Source organism: Cryptomeria japonica, chromosome 2 (genome assembly GCF_030272615.1).
Source record: "Cryptomeria japonica chromosome 2, Sugi_1.0, whole genome shotgun sequence".
Classification (NCBI taxonomy): domain Eukaryota; kingdom Viridiplantae; phylum Streptophyta; class Pinopsida; order Cupressales; family Cupressaceae; genus Cryptomeria; species Cryptomeria japonica.
This window is the reverse complement of record NC_081406.1, coordinates 39,652,906-39,671,745: the sequence shown is the minus strand read 5'-3', so window position 1 is coordinate 39,671,745 and position 18,840 is coordinate 39,652,906.

Genomic DNA, 18,840 nt, shown 5'->3' with positions numbered 1-18,840 from the left:
TGGACCTTGGAGAGCACCTGGATTGGTTTGCTATCACTGCAACAAACCGAGTCACATTGCAAGATTCTGCAGAAGTAGAAAGAGTATATCTGATGATATATCGGTCACTCAGGAAGGAGGAATTGATGTTGAAATAGTTCAAGCAGACATGAACAAAACCTGGAAGAGGAAACTAGTAATGTTGGAAGAGGAACCGGTTTCTGCACCTAGTGTGGAAATATCAGAACTGGCAAACTAAGCTTCAAAAGGCTTAGGGGGAGCAAACGGCAAAATGTTTTCAAACCCCAGTTTAAACTACCAAAAGACCTTAACCAGTATATGATACCTGTCGCTTGGCAGAAGACCAAAAATGATAAAAAGGCAAATTAGGGTTTATGCCCTAATGGAGGAGCATTAATGACGGTAGGTGAGGACTATGTTTAAAAGCATTTTTAAAATCATTTCTGACTATCAGTTTTCGAGCAAAGAAAAGTTTTTTCAAAGAGCAGAGCGAAGAAAAGGTGATTTGAGCAAAGATTTGGAGAAATTGAGAAACCACGAAGGAGATTCAAATTCAAATAGCAAACGGTCAAGTGGAGAACACAAAGTGGTGATTCAGCTACTGACGAAGTGAGGAGTAAAGGAGAATCAGAAAGCCCTAAATTTATGTGTTTTGAAAGGTATTTCTCAAGTTCTTAAAATTTCTACAATGGCTTCTGCATCTCATACCAGTTCTAGTGCATCTATTGAGTCTGAAAGTTTTATTCAACAGAAGTCAAAGTATAATGCCCTATCGCAAGTTTTGGCTGGAGTGATAGTAGAAGAGGGAATCTCAAATTATATTGATTGTAAATTCGAAGACCTAGGGTCTCTAGCTATCCATACCCAACTAGGTCTATTTTGTGGACAAGATAAGATGATCAAACCGGAGTATAATATTCTGGAGAAGAAGAAACTCCACAATGTTGTTTACTTCCTAGAGGATTTCACAGAAGATCATTTAAAGATTATTCTAAACAAGGTCCATGGTGACAAAATGTACTTGGAGAGAACGCATGATATCACACCATAGGCAATTCATGCAGTCACTAGTTTCTACAATACAGGAGAAGTACCAGCCCTAAGGACAGTTAGCAAAACTGAGATGTCCAAGCTCACCGGTTCAATGAGTGACTTATGGGGCATGACTATAAATTCAATCAAGGATGATCTGGTTTAAGTATGCCTGCATGGTGATAGGCTACCTGATGTTCTCAACTAGTAGAATCAACTCTATATCTACTGCAGTAGTAAATGCCACTTATCGAATGATAAAGGAGTATGCATCATTTGACCTATGCACCAGTATGCAAAGGCAACTCCTATTGAACCTGAAATCAATCAAACAAGATAACGCACTGAGGTTCAAGTTTGGACAACTATTGGTTGGGTTGTTCTTTTACTTTCAAGGATACTTCCTAGGAGTAGGAGATGTTCAATGGTCTGGTGACCAACTGGTAACCAAGCAAATCAAGGAAAGCATTGAAGCACTTGGAACCGGTTACCCTGATATTATGAACAAGTATTTTGATGAGTTCAGAAGGAAGATGAGCTAAAGAGTGAGGATATCAGGAGACATCATCAAGAAATATGAAGATGATATCTGCTTCACCATCCAAGTAGACAAATGTATAATGGAGGGTGTTGAGCCTAAAATGGAAGAAGTGGAGCCAATGGGCTATGAGGTGATGTACGACATGCTAGAAGGGTATGCCTCTGCCCTTATTGCCTCATTGCTTGATCCTAAGGTGAAGAGAATCAACACCTACCTGGAGAGGATAGTACCAGCTGAGGAACCACCAGCAGTGAAAGAGAAAGGACTGGCAGTGAAGAAGGCAAAGGCAGTGCCTGCAGCATCAGCACTGGTTACTACTGCAATTCCAAAAGTGACCAAGTGGTCACCAACTAAGAAGAAATCGGAAGCTGCACCGGCTAAAGTGTTCCAGAGAAAGAGGAAGACGAGAAGCAACTCTCCAGACTCAGAAGAAACTGTGTCTGAGGAGCAGCCCAAAAGGGCGAGACAAACAAGAAAGAAGACACAGAGTGAACCAGCATCTTCAGCACTGGTAAATATAGATATCTCCTCCTATAAACCTTTGACACATTGTCAAAGAACAATAAAGAATATTAAGATAAAAGTGTTAAATGATTTACTTGAGTGTTTTGATGACTTCAATGAGGATGAAAAGGAAGCGATTGAAAAGGAAATGATTCAGTATCTATGTAGTAATGATTGGTCGCCCTCAAAGATTATGTCTCAGACACCAGATTCTTTATATATGTCATTAGATAATAGATGGCGCATTGCCATAGAGAAAGAACAGGAAATTAGAGAGAAGGTTTTTGCACAATACTTTCCCGACCTATCAAATTCTAAATTATATGATGTTATTGATCTAAACAAAGGACTCTTCTTCACTAGAAAAAGAAGACTCTAGCTGTTAGAAGGTAGAGTTGCTGATGTCAAAAAGGACACCCATCTATTTATGCAAATTGTTGTCCAGACTCACAAAGCATGTTTGGTCAACCGGCAAGCAAAAGAAGAACCAGTTATATCCAAACCGGATGAAGCATTTGATGATGAAGGAAATTTGGTTGTAGAACCAATCAACACTATTGATGTCGATGCCCTGGACGTAGAAGATGTCACTCAGGACATACCTTCTAAGGGAACAGGACAGGAGCATCAGGCCGAACAGGGCAATGAGCAAGCTGAGGACAGACATAAAGTGGCTAGGGAACAGGCAGAGAAGAAGAAGAGGGATGAAGATGAGGAAAAGCGAAAAGAGGAAAAGAAGAGAAAAGAGGAAGAGGAGAAAAGAAAAGGTGAAGAGAAGAAGAGGCAAGAAGATGAGAGGAAAAAGAAAGAAGAAAAGGATAAAGAAGAGAAGAAGTGGAAGGAAGAGTAAAAGAAGAAGAAGGAAGAGGAAGATAAAGAAGAGGAAAAGCGGAAGGAAGAAGAAAAGAAGAAGAAGGAAGAGGAAGAGAAAGAAGAGGAGAAGAGGAAGGAAGCTGAGAGGAAGAAGAAGGAAGAAGAAGATAAGGAATCGGAGAAAAGGAGAGAAGCAGAGAAAAAGAAAGCAGAAAAGAACAAGACAGGAGAAGCGGAGAAGAGCACATAGATGACTCCAAAGGCAATCGGGAGTCAAGCCAAACTAGTTGATATCACCAATCCTATTGATCTCCAGTCTGTAAGTGAATCAGAGCTAATGCAGAGCATAAAGGTATCTCAAGAGCACCTTGAAAACCTTCGACAAAAGAAGGAGCAGGATGTAATCCAAGCTGCTGTGGATATGCTTACCGGTTTGATACCCAGTACAAATCTTCCAAACACCGATTCTTCATTAGCTAGACTAAAGCTCCTATGCACTCAGCAAAATCTAGATCAAGTGTAGAGTCTTGAAGAGGCAACAGAGGCTAATGTCAAGAAGGAGCATCAAAAGGCTCTTAATATAGCTCTGATGAAAAATTTGAATGAGCTCCAGTCTAAACTGAATAAAGAACAAAAGGATATAAGGGACACTCTAGATGAGGGGAATATGCTACTCAGCAAAATATATCAACCCCATCAGTTCTATGATGATGTGCTAGCTCAGAAGCAAAAACTTGAACAGGACTTGCAGTCCTACTTGAGAACATTCAAGCTGCCCTATGATTCCTTCACAACTTATGGGCAAACCATTCACTGGTTTCATATCCAGTCAGCCAAAATGGAGCAAGAAATCAACACACGGTCTAGAGATTTGCAGGAACTTCAACTGATTTTAAAATGTGTGGGGGAAAAAGCGAGACTAGGTTAATCATGCCCTAATCCTACCTTTCGACACACATTACGGAATATGAAAGAGCCTAGAGATATCGCACAATTGGCTACTTCTTTTGGTGAAAGAGAGAGCCATGGGATATCTATTAGGATTTCTATTCCCTTGTTGAAATTGTAAGATCAAGTAATGCAAGTTCAAACCCTAATCCCAAAATGCAAGTATAAACTAATAACAAGATTGCAGAATTGAGATTAAACAATGAATAGCTATAAATACAAGGATGAAATAAGAATGTAGATATGTACCCGGAGTCAAAATCGGACTGAAAATGTTCGGGATGGGAGCGCGGGCGCCACTGTCCTGAAAACTACACCGGAAACCACTGTTCTGCACCCTGAAACACTGTCTGGAAACTGTCTGAAAGCTGTCTGTCCGGAGGACCAGGGCGCCCAGCGCCTCTGTCCCAGGGACCAGGGTGCCCAGCACCCCTGTCCGGGTAGGACCAGGGTGCCTAGCGCCCCTGTCCCAGTCTTCTGCTCTGCAACTTCACACAGAGTGCTGTCTCAACCCTCTCTCTCCGGATCTGTATCCCGCGGCGTCGTCCGAATCCCGAAACCTGCAATAATATCTGAAAAGGGGGAGGGGCGGCTATATAGGGTTTTCCCTTAGTCAAACCCCCACTTTGGTGATTTCCACCTCCATGAATAGCCAAGTTGTTTTGTAAAATGTATTGTGTGTGCAGACCTAGTGTGTGTGCAAGGTCCAAAAATGCAAGAAAGCAAACTAGAGCAACCTAGAAAGTAAACCCTAATTGCTTGTAAATGATAATGCAAATGCTTTAAATCAAGATGCAATGTGATCTAAAGCATGAATAAATGATGTATTAAAGCTTATGTAAAGACATGAAAACAACATGAAATCATACCCAACCCTCAAGGGAGGAGTACAAGCCAATCTTCAGTCGGTAATCTCCTATTGTTCTTCAATGTCTCCCAAGCCCTAAGTGGATGAATGAATTTGATAGATGCTTGATAGAATGATGTTGAACGTTGTTGAAGTCCTCAAAGATCTGCTCTTTCGCTGCATATGAAGTTCCTGGAAACAAAAATCCAATCCCTTCAAATGAGGAAAGAGAGCTTTTATGTATGAAACCCTAGGTCGTAAATTCGTATTTTGGCCGACCGAGAGATTGAATATCTCGCCAATTTCTTGGGGTTAAGCTTTATTTTATGATTGGATCGCGCTCCTAAAATTTAGGGAAAAATGTCCAGGACCATGTTGCACTCCGGGCGCCATGGTCCTGACAACTTTTCACCAAATTTTCAGGGTCGTCGGATATGATGATTTTAGAGAGAATCCCGAAGTTACAGGTGATTTCGAGATGTTTTGACCCCGAAACCAAGCCCCCAAGTTCGAAATAGGACTTAATTAGGGTTTTTGATTAAGTGGTGCATTGGAGGAATAAAATGCGAAGGGCGCACTTTAGCGAAAAGGGCCCAATTTTATGATGTAGAAAATGATGAAATAGGACCTTAGACCTAATTAATTTGACTAATTAAGTGCTTAAGGAGAAATGCAATGCAGAATGTAAAATGCACTAAGGCGGGTGCGAAATTGTACCACCCTAGCAAGTGCGTACAATTTACGACGCTACATTTAGCCCCCACTTTAGCGGTCATATGAGTACTACGTGCATATGCAAGCTAAAGTACAGAAAAGTAAACATTATTTGAAAAAGGATATATCCATAAGTTGTCGGACGAAGCCCCCAGCTGTATCTGCAGTACACAGTTAGGAACCGCACCCTACAAAACACACGTTAGATCACAAAATCACCTAATTCTTACTAGGGAAAGTGATGAAATCTGTGAGTAGCTATATGCCCCCCCCTGTTTCGACTTGCTTATTAGGGAGGTGAAATAGGGTAGCATGTTTACTTGCGACAAATTGTGTAAGAGAGTATTGATGAGGGGTGTTCACTAAATAGGCTTCATCAAAGCACTTTTTGGAACATCCCGAGAGTAGGGGAAGGAAAATACAATTCCAACGCAACAAACGGTTCAAAAATCGCATCTCCCAAACTCAAGTTATGATAAAATGAATGACAGAGGAGAATTAGGGTTTCAAAAAGTAAGAATAAGCAAATGAGAGTATATACCTCGAAAGTGACACTTGTATTTGTCACTTTGTTGATTTCAGAATACTATTCAGTGCAGCGGAGCCCACATAGCCATCATCATGCCTTCACGATGACCGGAGCATCCCACGAGGATCGAGATCCTACGCCAGGCCGTGGTCGACGACGAGCCACTGGATGAGGTGAGTTGACTGAACGTTTGACTTTTGATTTTTCAAATGTTTGACTTTTTTGTGATCGTATGCGGGCCTTGAAGGCTGATCGGGGCCCACCCAGGGCACCATGGTCCCTGTGGGGCGCCCTGGTCCCCCCAGGGCGCCATGGTCCCTGACAGGGGCACCATGATCCCTTCAGGGCGCCATGGTCCCTGACAGGGGCACCATGATCCCTTCAGGGCGCCATGGTCCCTGACAGGGCGCCATGGTCCCCAATCAGGGCCTGGCGAGGGGTTACAAGGCTAGCATACAATGTACGACAGTTTGCATTAGTGTTTTTGATGATCGAGTACTGATTATAGTCATGTTTTGATGTTGCAGGGTCTCCCGTACATGAGAGAGCATACAGCGGGACATATTCTTCGCACTTTGCGAGATCAGATTCTGCGGCTGACTTAGTCAGAGAGAGACACACTATCGATTGTGGGATTGTGGTCTGTGATTCTCATGCCGGCCATTCGATTTCATCCTGCGATGCTGATGGCCTTGATGGAGCGATGGGATCCTAACACATGCACTTTTCACCTTCCAGTAGGAGAGCTGACGGTCACACTCGAGGATGTATACCGTATACTTCGTCTTCCTATCAGAGGAGCAACAGTTACATACGCGATCGATCGATCAGCGAAGGATCATCACAGAGAGTAGGTGTATTGCATAGGGAGAGTCATGTCGAGCGAGATGAGAGGTTGCATCATGGTCAGCTGGCTCTTACATCCTACAGGGGAGGTACCCCTTCTGAGATGCCTTATGATAGCCATCATAGCACTAGCCATCTGCCCTAATGGGCGAGGGACACACATGCATGGGGATCTCACATGGTGTATCAGAGTGATGGAGAGACACAGGAGAGTGTATGCTTGGGGTCAGAGTATGCTTGCGCATCTCTATCATGACCTTGAGGAGTATGTATTCGGACAGGGGTTCAGTTTGATGACATGCACACTTCCGCAGGTGTGGATTTTAGAGCACTTCACATGCACCAGGCCCGTCGGCTTTTCGCTAAGTACAGCGAGCGAGCGACCTAGGGTGTTCGCTTATCCACTTACCAGTGAGTGGAGATTTGGAGATTTGTTATATTGGAGAGTGATTTTTGACAGACTGACAGCTGAGGTGATAGTGTGGAGACCTTACCTACAGATGCACAGATGGGATGGTATGGAGAGACAGTTAGCATGCCTATAGAGGAACCGCCTACTGCGAGGATGATATGCACACATCATAGTCCCTTTCTACTTTGACCGAGTACGGAGGCAGTTCGGGCTAGAGCAGTGTGTTCCAGCCGATGTGCCCATCTATACTCGACACTCACGGGTCCTTCCCAGACCTAGAACAGTAGAGAGGCCGATGGTAGATGACATTGAGACTACAGACTTAGAGGGATCCGATCAGGATGTAGTCACTGACTACTCTGCAGAGCCTGGAGCACAGCGCAGGTACATCTCATGGTTTATGAGATCATATCCAAGTCCTATCTTTTCACCAGATCATCCGACAGGCTATCCAGGCCCATGGAGACATGGAGACCAAGACGAGGACCAGGGATCCAGGTTAGAGGAGCCAGAGGAGGGAGAGGATCATGAGGAGGCGGGAGATCCTGATCCACCTATAGGCGATCAATCTAGTGCCAAGGAGGAGGAGGAGGAGGATACAGATAGAGAGGAGGATGAGGGAGATGTAGGTGATGATGCAGATGAGGATGAGGATGACGAGGAGGAGGATAGAGATGATGGGGAGGAATCGGATGCAGCTCCCCACCATTCAGGAGACGATACCATAGCTCTGGATCCACCTCTTATTCCCCAACAGGGGGAACATGAGGCGATACGGAGACCTGTTCCTAGTACCATCCAGCCTAAACCCATCGTGCACAGATTATTCAAGCGAGGGGAGCCTAGCGGTGCCCAGGCACAGATAGTACCATATCATGATCCCTACTGGCATGAGGGAGATCCAGGTATAGTAGTTTATTATTGATTGATTAATGTTTTGATGATATAGAATGGTACTAAAAAAATCTGTTCTACTACCACAACTAATGTGCAGGAATGGCGTTCCCTGATTCAGCAGGCAATGACAGATATTTCCATGATAGCACAGATCCCCAGTTCCTCACAGATTGCCTATAGGCCTTAGGGGAATGCGAGTCGGCATGAGGACTTGTTTTCCCCATTCCGAGTATAGGTAGATATATGGAGGGAGAGAGAGAGAGTCCTATCAGAGGACATCCAGTGGGCACAGCAGAGAGAGAGAGTCCTATCAGAGGACCTCCAGCAGGCGCGGTGAGATCTAGTAGCAGCTCAGGCCGAGGCTACCACCTATCGCGCGATTCTTATGGATAGGGATCGTAGGGGTTCCTCTCGGAGTCACTCACGGTCTGTATCGCGCTACACACCCATGGGTCCACCTTCACGGCCAGATCAGGAGGGAGCGTCCAGTCGACACTCTCCAGCCACTAGCCCTAGCGATAGGAGATGATTTTATGATGTAAAAGAGAGGTCACATTTTGGATATACAGTGACCTGTTTTTGTATACGATCCACACACACACACACACACACACACACACACACACATATATATATATATATACATGCTTCTCTTTGTCTCAAACGTGTTATCTTTAATGCTTAAAACAATGTATATTTTGTTTTGATTAAATCTAATTCATTTGGTAAATGTACATGTATGTTCAGAATTTAATTTCCATGTGATTGATTTCTCAATGCCCCATGATTAAATTGATACATGTGTGACTTAATTAAATATTTAATCAAGTACTACATTGATGATAAGGAAGACATATGCATTAAGTCTAAGAATCATATAACTAATATGATTTAATTCTGAATTTAAACACAACATGATACGATTCTACTTAACACATAAAGACACTATATAATATGCTAGCATAATAGGAATGTAAATCTTTCACAATTTACATAAATGAATTCAAGACACACCATAAGGTAAGAAGACACGCTTGTCAAGAACGAAGCAATATAGATCAAACAACATAACATTTAATTCTATTTTGCTTTAATTAAGAGATACTAACATATTATCCAATATTGAAGAATTGAAAAAAAAGAAGATAGATGAAGAATGAAGAATTAAGCATAATATCTACGCAAGTGCATAGCATTAATAGGTTCTTTAAGAGGCGTACCATCTACATCCGCTATTTTGTAAGCACCTGATCCATAATCCTCAATAACGATATATGGTCCAAGCTAATTAGGACTAAATTTTCCCTTTTCTGCAGGTAAGGCATTCACATTGCGCTGATTCTCATAAAGGACTAAGTTGCCTACTGAGAAGGAACGTTGAATGACCTTATCATTATAGCTTCGTTGTAGAGTTTTGTGATACGCTTGAATATGCTCAAGAGAGTTTATGCACTGTTCATCAAGCATCTCAAGCTGTTGAAGTCGTTGTTCTCTATAAGAGTCATCATCTACTATACCTTTGAGAGAAACCCTAAGTGATGGAATCTCTAATTCTAAGGGCATAATAGCATCAGCACCATAAACAAGATTATAAGGAGTAGTTCCTGTAGCAATTCATACACTCGTTCAGTAAGCCCAAAGAGCATAGATCAGCTGGTTACTCCAATCCTTACCATGCTTGTTCACGGTTTTGCGAAGAATTTGTTCAATTATCTTATTGGATGATTCGGCTTGGCCATTTGATTGAGGATAGTATGGTGTAGAAAATCGATGTTTGATATGATACTTCTCGAGGAATTTCTTCATGTCTTTGTTCTTAAATGATGTCCCATTATCTGAGATTATAGTGGAAGGTATCCCGAATCGAGAAATAATGTTTTCTAGAAGAAATTGACAAATCACTTTAGCAGTAGTAGAGCGAAGGGGAATAGCTTCTACCCACTTTGTAAAGTAATCTGTTGCGGTTATAATGAAGGTGTGTCCTTGAGGTGAAGGAGGAGAGATTTTTCCAATAAGATCCAAACCCCATGTGGAGAAAGGCCAAGAAGCTACTTGAGAACGGAGTTCTTGGGCAGGAGCATGAATCAGATTATTGTGTTGTTGACATTGATGACATTTTTTAACAAATGAAAAGGAATCCTTCTGCATAGTTTGCCAATAGTATCCCATACGAAGCAATCTATGAACCAAGGATTTGCCCCCAAAATGCCCCCCACAGGCACCTGAATGTGCCTCTTCAAGAGCAACAGGGATTTTTGACTTGTTAAGACAACGAAGGAGAAGACCATCATAACCCCTCCGGTATAGGACATTAGAAAGAATGATATACCTAGCAGACAACTTGCGGATTCTAGCCCTAGTGTTCCTATTAGCGGAATCAGGAAAGGTACCATCAGTCAAATATCTTACGATATGCGAGTACCATTCGTCTGAGTCTACAAAGTCACAACATGTTACCAGGCTAGAATCATCTACAATAGCTGGAGAAATAAGATTGTGAATAATAAATTTAAGATCGACCACAGGGTCCTCTAAAGATACCAGAGAAGCCACACATGCCATTGCATCCGCATGTCGATTATCTTTTCGAGGAACGGGTTCCATAGTATAAGAATCAAAATTTTGTAATAAAGAGACAACAAGGTCTTTATATTGTGATAATTTGTCTTGTTTTGCTTGATATATTCCTGTTACTTGTCTTATAATCAATTGCGAATCTCCATAGATATATATGTGTTTTATATTCAGAGCTAAGGCTGCTTTTATTCCCACTATAAGAGCCTCATACTCAGCAATGTTATTGGTACACAGGAAATTTAGATGATATGATAAAGGAATGGACTTCTTTGTAGGAGAAATCAGAACAACCCCTGCCCCCGATCCCGTACGACACTTAGAGCCATCAAAGTATAACTCCCAAGTTTCATCTTTCTCTATAGAAAGAATGAAGTCATCAGGAAAGGACTCAGGGTTAGGGAAGGAAAAAGGTGAAGGGGCCTCAACTAAGTGATCGGTCAACGCTTGTCCTTTAATTGCTTTTTGTGAAACAAATTTAAGGTCAAATTCAGTTAACATCATAACCCACTTAGCTAGACGTCCTGATAAATCAATTTTAGAGAAAAGATGCTTCAAAGGATCAAACTTTACCATGACGTGGACTTCTGAATTTAAAAGATAATGTCTCAATTTCTAAGTCGCAAACACCAAGGCCAAGCATTGTCTTTCTATCGCAGAATATCGGGTCTCATAATCGAGTAAGGTACGACTTATGTAATAAACCGGACATTCCTTACCATCTTTATCATGTTGTGCCAACAATGCTGCAAGAGCATGAGAGGAAGCCGCTGTATACAGAAGGAAGGGTTTAGAAGGTTCGGCAGGTTGAAGAATAGGAGGACTAGCCAAATACACTTTTAAATCTTCAAATGCTTGCTGACAATCCTCATTCCATTGAAAAGTGATATCCTTTTTAAGAAGTTGAGTAAAAGGAAAGGTACGATCCGCAAGCTGAGACACGAACCTACGAATAACTTGAATCTTTCCTTGTAAGCTTTTAAGTTGAGACACATTTCTAGGAGGTGGCATGTTGACAATAGCATCTATTTTCTTAGTATCCACCTCAATCCCACGATGCGAAACTATGAACCCTAATAGTTTTCCACTATCCACACCAAAAACACATTTTCGGGGATTCAAGCGCATGTGATATTTATGAATTCTTTCAAAGATTTGACAAAGGAATTTAACATGATCCATGCGAAGAAAGGATTTGGCCAAAATATCATCAACATAATCCTCTAAAATCTTATGCATATAATCATGAAAGATAAGGGTCATCGCTCGTTGATAAGTTGCACCGGCATTTTTAAGTCCAAAAGGCATCATTATCCAACAAAACGTACCCGAAGGAGTGGTGAAAGCAGTTTTGAATTGATCTTGAGGGTTAATAAAAATTTGATTGTAACCTGAAAAACCATCCATGAAGGATAACAAGGCATGTCCTGCTGTAGAATCAACTATCATGTCAATGTTTGGAAGAGGGAAATCATCTTTCAAGGAAGCTTTATTCAAATCTCGAAAGTCAGTACACATTCTTATTTTGTTATCTGGTTTAGCCACAGCGACAATATTTGAAGTCCATCGGGAATAGTCAATAGGGCGGATAAATCCAGCCTCCAATAATTTTTCAATCTCAGCCTTAACAAGCAGAGCCACCTTAGGATTCATTTTTCGAATCTTTTGTTTCACGAGCTTAGCATTAGGAACTAAGACAATATTATGAGTAACAATCTTAGGATCTATACTAGGCATGTCGGAATATGTCCAAGCAAAGATCTCAGGGAATTCATGCAATAGTTCTTCATATTATTTCTGTTCCTCTTCATCCAAACATTTTCCAATTTTAATAACTTTCTCTTTATTGCAAAGGTCTATCTTAACATCAGTGGTATCACTTATGAGAAGATTACTTTGTTGAGGAGTGTCCTTTAACTAAGGGAATTCTTTCACAATCTCATCATTATCAATCTCTTTTCCAAAATAGGCTTCAGTGTTCAAACAATAAGGGAGTCCCCTATTGTGATGATAATGAGGAAGAGTGTCATAGGCTCCCAAGAACTCAGCTAAAGCATCATCGGTAGGGAAGATATCCAAAGCATAGTCACCCGAAGGATCCAAATCAATATACTCAGGGTGCTGCATTGATAGAGATGTAGAAATAGCATTAACACTAATGCATGGTCTTTTAAAAGCTTTAGTACGTCTGCAGGGATTATAGCCAAGTCCAAAGGCATAATTGTGAAAATTAGTCTCTAGAGGAACTCTTATCCCTTGTTCATGAGCACCACAACCTTTTCCATGATACCCATGCTTAGCAAAAATGCGAAAACCATGACCATAATGATCAGCCATTTCAGGAAGAGAAGGTGGTTTTTCATAAGACAAAGAATCAAACTCTTCATAATTATAGATGTGAGGAGAAGAAGTTTGAGAGGCGGCCACAAAATTATTACTCATAGATTCAGGTAAGGTTGATTGATTTTTAACTTCTTCTTTCTTTTCAACTTTATGATTTTCAGCTTCTTCCTTCTTTTCAATTTTAATTTCTCTAGAAGGAACCTTATATTCAGGTACAAAGGTAGGGTTAAAATCAAGAGATCCCCAATCATCCTCTGCGAGAACCTTCTCAGGATCAAAATCCTTTTTATGTGTAGTTTCGAGTCGAGAAGGATCCTCTTCAGGAGCTCTAGACTCATCCAAAGAATTCCGATCATTGGAGAGCGAGGATTCATTGATAGGTTTCTTGTTTAAAGAGTCATCACTAGACGAGGATGGCTTAGAAGAACTCCCTTTGGAAGTAGATGTTTGTAGACAAGCTTGAAAATTAGTATCACCCATCAAAGTGTATGTCTTATTGTTATAAATGAATTTAACTTGTCTATGCAATGTAGAGGGGATAGCTTGCATGCTGTGAATCCAAGGCCTCCCTAATAACAAGTTATATGTTAAATTTCCTGGCATAACATGGATAGGAGTAGGCAAAGTAATAGGTCCTACTATGAGAGGTAAGGTGATGATACCTAATGAAGTCTTAGCCACATTGTCAAAGCCACGAATGGGACGAGAGTCAGGCTCAATAAGAGACGTATCCACATTCATCTTATGCAATAAATTAATGCTACACACATTAAGGCCAGAGCCATTATCTACTAGTGTTCGTCTTATAGCAGTGTCTTTCATGATAACCACAATCATCAAGGGATCATATTGTTGTTGAATTTCACTAGTAGGCAACTCATCTTGGGAAAACACAATTTGAGCTTTAGGATTCATCACAGAGTTAACAAAAGATGCTATATTACTAGATGTATTCGGTGGAGGAACATTCAAATCTTTCAAGGCATCTTGTAACATTCCATGATAAGCGGAAGAAGTTTGAATCAAATCCCAAAGGGATATCTTAGCAGGGGTAGCTTTAAGTTGTTCTATGAGATCATATTCCTTACCCATAACTTGCAAAATACGGGGAGCTTGAGGAAGAATTGGTTGAGGATTAGGAAGGGAAACTGGAATAACAGGAGGAGGATTAGGTTGCCTATTATTTCTAGTATGATAAGTATGGGCAACCGCATGATAACTCTCTCTAGTTATTTGTTTAGCATAACTGTAAGGACTTACAGGTTTTCTTCCTTGCACGGTGATGATTGGTTTATTCGGGGTACGAAAGGAATCATGATCATACCTTCCTTGGACAATAAGGAGAGGTGATTTAAGAACTTGAAAGGTGGGAGAAGGATAAGCACCTTGGACTTCAAAGAGAGGCTTATTATGTTCATTCAAGTTTATCATGTTAACCAATTTAGAGGCCTTGTTCTTGTTTAAAGATTTCGATAAAGCCACAAAGTCATCAAGAGCATCATCCAACAAAGAATGATCATATCGGTTAAAAGGTTTGTCATTTGATTCAAAAGGAGACATCTCCTCATAGAGGGGATTATTGAAAACAACCATGTTACTAGATTCAGGGGAAGAGTTGATAGGAAAGTATCCTTGAGAGGAATCATTCGACTTATCTTTCTCATCACACCTAAATGGCATAGTAACAAGGTTTATGAGTTTTTGGTAAAATGAAGGTTTGGCATCTTTAGGGTTTAAAAACTCATCTAAAGCTTCATCTAATTCATCTTGGCTATACTCATAATAATCATCAAAAGCATGAACATTTTGCAAATAAAAATCTGACATTTTGAAAAGATTGCATAAAATTTAAAAACACAATGCAAAGAAACACACTTTTTTTTTTTCTTTTTTCTTAAAAATGAAATGAAAACACACTAAATCTAGATCTAGATCTAACAAATGTAATGCAAGAGGAAGCAATGATAGATTCACGTCGGGTTCACCAAAATGTGTGGGGGAAAAAGCGAGACTAGGTTAATCATGCCCTAATCCTACCTTTTGACACACATTACGGAATACGAAAGAGCCTAGAGATATCGCACGATTGGCTACTTCTTTTGGTGAAAGAGAGAGCCACAGGATATCTATTAGGATTTCTATTCCCTTGTTGAAATTGTAAGATCAAGTAATGCAAGTTCAAACCCTAATCCCAAAATGCAAGTATAAACTAATAACAAGATTGCAGAATTGAGATTAAACAATGAACAACTATAAATACAAGGATGAAATAAGAATGTAGATATGTACCCGGAGTCAAAATCGGACTGAAAATGTTCGGGACGGGAGCGCGGGCGCCACTGTCCTGAAAACTGCACTGGAAACCACTGTTCTGCACCCTGAAACACTATCTGGAAACTGTCTAAAAGCTATCTGTCTGGAGGACCAGGGCGCCCAGCGCCTCTGTCCCAGGGACCAGGGCACCCAACGGCCCTGTCCGGGCAGGACCAGGGCGCCCAGCGCCCCTGTCCCAGTCTTCTGCTCTGCAACTTCACACAGAGTGTTGTCTCGACCCTCTCTCTCCGGATCTGTATCCCGCGGCGTCGTCCGAATCCCGAAACCTGCAATAATATCTGAAAAGGGGGAGGGGTGGCTATATAGGGTTTTGCCTTAGTCAAACCCCCGCTTCAGTGATTTCCACCTCCACGAATAGCCAAGTTGTTTTGTAAAATGTATTGTGTGTGCAGACCTAGTGTGTGTGCAAGGTCCAAAAATGCAAGAAAGCAAACTAGAGCAACCTAGAAAGTAAACCCTAATTGCTTGTAAATGATAATGCAAATGCTTTAAATCAAGATGCAATGTGATCTAAAGCATGAATAAATGATGTATTAAAGCTTATGTAAAGACATGAAAACAACATGATATCATACCCAACCCTCAAGGGAGGAGTACAAGCCAATCTTCAATCGGTAATCTCCTATTGTTCTTCAATGTCTTCCAAGCCCTAACTGGATGAATGAATTTGATAGATGCTTGATAGAATGATGTTGAATGTTGTTGAAGTCCTCAAAGATCTACTCTTTCGCTGCATATGAAGTTCCTGGAAACAAAAATCCGATCCCTTCAAATGAGGAAAGAGAGCTTTTATGTATGAAACCCTAGGTCGTAAATTCGTATTTTGGCTGACCTAGAGATTGAATATCCCGCCAATTTCTTGGGGTTAAGCTTTATTTTATGATTGGATCGTACTCCTAAAATTTCGGGAAAAATGTCCAGGACCATGTTGCACTCCGGGCGCCATGGTCCCGACAACTTTTCACCAAATTTTCAGGGCCATCGGATATGATGATTTTAGAGAGAATCCTGAAGTTACAGGTGATTTCGAGATGTTTTGACCCCGAAACAAAGCCCCCAAGTTCAAAATAGGACTTAATTAGGGTTTTTGATTAAGTGGTGCATTGGAGGAATAAAATGCGAAGGGCGCACTTTAGTGAAAAGGGCCCAATTTTATGATGTAGAAAATGATGAAATAGGACCTTAGACCTAATTAATTTGATTAATTAAGTTCTTAAGGAGAAATGCAATGCAGAATGTAAAATGCACTAAGGCGGGTGCTAAACTAGGTGCGAAATTGTACCACCCTAGCAAGTGCGTACAATTTACGACGCTACACTTCCACATCTACAAATTCTCCAGAAGTGTTATCTGAACCTGGATGCCTTGACAGTTACACAAGAGATGAGCATAGTTGATGCCATGGAAGAACATGTCTCCCAGATGTGAATAGAGAAAGAAGTGGCCACCTCCCTACTTGAGTCCTAGTCTCTATCAATGAAGCAATTCTTGCAGGACTATAAATCTATTTTTGACAAGTACTACTCCTCATTGTCATAAACTTTTTTTGTTTTAATATCAAATGGAAACAGGGTTGTTCAGCGGTACTTTGTCATTGTTGGCAAAGGGGGAGAACTACTCTATTTTGGAGAAGTATAGGGGAGAAGTATCTAGTTTTAAAATTTTGCTATATGCTCTGTATGCAAAATTGCTATTCATGGTATTGTTAGAGGGATAGTGTATATGCTTAGAGGGAGCAATTTTGCTAATGGCATGATTTTGTTCTAAAACACTTAGATGTCAAAATTTTATTTCCTAAGTGTTGCCATCAATGCCAAAGGGGGAGATTGTTGGCATTTTTGATGGTTTTGTTGTGATTGTCATTGATGGACACACACTTACATTAAGATCCTCTTTATATGTATGAGTTAGAGCACAACCGGTATTTTTTTCAACCGGTATGTTGCAAGTATGTTGTATTATAGTCTTTAGACTATTGATGTTTTGTAGAGTGTGTTTACCGATCTAAAGCGATATATCGACCTCAAGCGGTATGAGGGATTAAAGTGGCATAACACATTTCGACTAGTCTTCATTTTTGTCAAACCGGCAACTGGTATTTTGCATGAACCATTAATACTCTATGATGAGTTACCAACCGGCATTTTGTGATGAGTTATCAATCCACTGATTGTTTGATGGTGTCGGCACACTAGCGGTGCTTCTTGTGTCGTGTTACTGAGTATTTCTAGATTCATTGAACCTAGGAAATTGAAATGTAATCCTATTGGATCAACATGAAATCAGATTCCTTCAAAAGGACATCATGTCTAGGGTTTTAGGTTGTTGCTAAAAGGGTTTATGTTGTGACTAGGGTTTAAGGTGGTTGAGGAGCTGAAAAGAACATGAATGTGTAGAAGACTGAAGTAATGTAGGAGTGCATTAAGAATGAGCTATCAAGGATCTAACTGAGCAGTATGTGCTATTAGATAGATCAAACACTTGTTGATTACTCACATCTTTGACAAGTCTATAGCCCTTAACCGGGTAGGCCCAAAAGCCTTTTGTAAAATCCTCTAACAAGGTGGTTCACTTCTGTGAATCTAAAATCCTCTAGAAAGGTAGTCCTTGATTGGACTTATCTCCTAACAGAGATTAAGAATTCCTAATAGGATCTGTTCTGGTGAAGAACATTGTAAGACCTTAACCAGTCTGACCTTAACCGGTCTGGTTTCTATTTTGCAGATAGTGACTTGTGAGTTCCATCTCACCGTGGTTTTTCCCATTTGGGTTTCCACATCAAATATCTTGTGTTATGGTTATATTGCTTTTGTGGGTGAATGCATTATTTGCTTTTTGGTTTGCATGTGTGATAACTGGTCTATCTATTATACTGTTTTACCGATTTATCTTTAGACTGTTTAAGTGTTTAAGTGCAAGATTTTTTGGTATACTAATTCACCCCCCCCCCCCTCTTAGTATTCATCACCTTCTTAGTGGAATGACAATAAATTTTATGAATATCACAAGAGAAAGGGCCATAAGACTAGCAATCGTCATGTTATGTCCTTCATATCTAGTTCCATCATTATCCTTGTCTTGAAAATATGGTTCCCCATTTTTGTTTTTTTCTTTTGTTTTGTTTATTTAATTTTTTAAAGTTTTGCTTCTTCCACCTCGGAACCCCGAAGTCTCAGAGTTTTGGAGTGCCTTTTCTTTGGTTTTTAAAGTTCTACTTTGGAACCCTAGAAACCCGGAGTTTTGAAGTGTTCTTTGTGCCTTGTTTGTTTTTTGGCTTTGTTTTGTTCCACTTCAGAATTTCAGAACTCCAGAATCCCAAAGTTTGTTGTTTTATTTTGTTCAAGACCCCAAAACCCCAAATTTTTGAGGTCTTGCCTTGTATTTTTGTTAAATCCTCAGAATTCTAGAATCCCAAGTTCGTTATGTTTTGTCGTTCCTATTGTCAGACTGGAAGTTTGGAATCCCGAACTCTCAAAGTTTGTTTTGAGTTTCACCCTAAAACCCAA